This window comes from Brassica oleracea, chromosome C9, assembly GCF_000695525.1.
Source record: "Brassica oleracea var. oleracea cultivar TO1000 chromosome C9, BOL, whole genome shotgun sequence".
Taxonomy (NCBI): domain Eukaryota; kingdom Viridiplantae; phylum Streptophyta; class Magnoliopsida; order Brassicales; family Brassicaceae; genus Brassica; species Brassica oleracea.
Window position 1 is genome coordinate 27,767,775 of NC_027756.1, and position 3,053 is coordinate 27,770,827.

The following is a 3,053-nucleotide window of genomic DNA, read 5'->3' on the forward strand; positions in this document are numbered from 1 at the left end:
AATATGGCATTGGGCGATGACATGCAAAAAGAAACTCAGTATATCTTAAATTCATTTCCCTTCGATTAATACCAAGTTAGTTTTCTTTCGTCAAGCCGGAAAAAATATAATTGTATCCAAAAAATTGCTATACTTTTATATCAATTGTGTCTTTTTTTTTTTGTTTGAAACAATCAATTGTGTGTCTATTATCCAGTTTGTAATTGAAATGAAGAAAAAGAAATCAAAATGAAAAAGGTAATCAAAATGAGAAACTATAAAATCTCTTCCATACTTTCTATTTTACTTGTTTATTGTTGTGATTAATAAACTGTTTATTTATTGGTTGGTCGATCAAGTACCAAGCTGACATTTTGTATTAGAGAAAAAGAAGGAAATCGTTCTTTAAAAGCTGGCACGAGCTTATCTGCACTGTCATGACCAGGTGGCGGTATTATACTGGTTGGAACGCTTTGTGAGTGGTCAAATTTTGTTTTTGTGCGACTTACTACAGTTGCCACTACTAGTGTGACACATCACGATGCCGGAAGATGAGTACTGACCAAACTGATATCAAATAGAAAAATTACATGTTGCACATGCCCAATGAACAGACCCGGCCCTGGGGTAAAGCCCGTAAAACTTGGGCTTTAGGCGCCAAACGATATATACATTTTAGGGGCGCCAATTGCAAGCAATCCTCTTAGGTCCAGTGGCTTAAATTATTTTCCTCTTACCTCACGTATGCATGTTCGAAACCTGTTTTTTTCATTAACAACTTGTCAGAGATCACATCAATCGTTAACAAGTTGTTCTTGTGTGACAGGATTGTTTTCTAGTTGTTAACTTGTTTGTATAGTTGGTCAGAAAAAAACTTGGTTGTATGATGTTCCAATCATCCAAGCCAAAGTCATCACAATATGGCATTGAGCGATGACATGCAAAAAGAAACTCAGTATATCTTAAATTTATTTCCCTTCGATTAATACCAAGTTAGTTTTCTTTCGTCAAGCCGGAAAAATATAATTGTATCCAAAAAATTGCTATACTTTTATAACAATTTTTTCTTTTTTTTTTTGTTTGAAACAATCAATTGTGTGTCTATTATCCAGTTTTTAATTGAAATGAAGAAAAAGAAATCAAAATGAGAAACTCTAAAATCTCTTCCATACTTTCTATTTTACATGTTTATTGTTGTGATTAATAAACTGTTTATTTATTGGTTGGTCGATCAAGTACCAAGCTGACATTTTTATTAGAGAAAAGGAAGGAAATCGTTCTTTAAAAGCTGACACAAGCTTATCTGCACTGTCATGAACAGGTGGCGGTATTATACTGGTTGGAACGCTTTGTGAGAGGTCAAATTTTGTTTTTGTGCGACTTACTACAGTTGCCACTACTAGTGTGACACATCACGATGCCGGAAGATGAGTACCGACCAAACTGATATCAAATAGAAAAATTACATGTTGCACATGCCCAATGAACAGACCCGGCGCTGAGGTAAAGCCCGTAAAGCTTGGGTTTTAGGCGCCAAACGATATATACATTTTAAGGGCGCCAATTACAAGCAATCCTCTTAGGTCCAGTGGCTTAAATTATTTTCCTCTTACCTCACGTATGCATGTTCGAAACCTGGTTTTTTCATTGCCCCCCCCCCCACCAATTTTTATAAAAACTGAGAATCTAATGATTTTGATTCCTTTGTTTATAACCTTAGTTTCCTTGTTCATTTTTTTCCATTTTTATAATAATTGAAAGAATCTAATGATTTTGATTCCTTTATTTATAACCTTAGTTTCTTTGTTTATATTGTATTAAATAATATAATCAAACCAACTAATTTTCTTTGGCAGAAACAAAAGCGATTCCATTTATGAGACTATTCATCTTTCCTCTTATTTTTTTTTCTTTAAAACATTGTTCTGCTTTCCAACTCTAAGTACAATAAAGTTATTCTAGTTATTAATTATGTCTGTTGCTGGCAACAATATAAGAAATGAGCTAAATGCATACAAAACGAATTGCCGTAACCGGAAACCAATAGTATTTTCAAGAAACATGTTAAATGCATATGATCGTTTTAGAATAATTATTTTATCAATATGATAAATCAATATATTGGGGTTCTTGATGAATTTTTGTTTGGTTTAAAAGCTAAGTTCTAAAAACAATTATTGTTGTTAAGGGGCATGAATTTTTAATCCGCTTTAGGCGCCACAATACTCCGAACGGGCACTGCCAATGAAGAAGAAAAGGGTGTCGGTCAGTGACAGGGAGGATAGAAGAAGGTATGATGGTTGATACGTTTATTTTTCAAGAATCATCATCATATTCTTTACTTGCTTTTTATTCTGCCTTGATCAATTTTTTTTTTTTAATTTTTTTTTGGGGGTCTATGATTGTGTACTGTTAGCTGACAATTTTTTTTATCAACTTATTATTCCTTTCAACATAAAAAAAAATACAGTTTTGGTAGGCGGATGAAAAATTATCCTAAAAAATAGGATCAGTGGAAAATAAAATTCTTCTGCAAACCAAACTTACAAACCTGAACTGATTTTATCCAGGGAAAATTGTTTTTTTAAAGCAAAAAAATGATAACTATGTCGCTTTATACTAATCTCATATACTTTATGTCTCATTAGGCTAATTATTTTTAAAAAGGCAATAATGCCTTTAAAATTATATTTTTTAAATATAATAAATAATGAGTTCGATCAAACGAGATAGATCGATCCGAAATTACAAGGTCGAACGGATCGATCGATCTTGATCATTATGCAGAAGAAAAAAAACTTGGAGCATATACTGATCGACCTGGTCCATTTCATTCGATCGGCAAAGGTCGATTTCATAAAGATCGACCGGTCTCGAATTATTGACCGATAGATCCGTGGAAGCATATATATGAATCATGGTAGAATTAATGTGAAAATTTTGTGAACAATCAATGGAATATAGAAGATGGCATGGAATATAGAAGATGGCGTGAGAAGAAGGTTACCACTTTTTTTTTGTTTTTTTTTTGTTTTTTTTTAAATCGATTTTTTCAAAATATGAAAGTGAATATT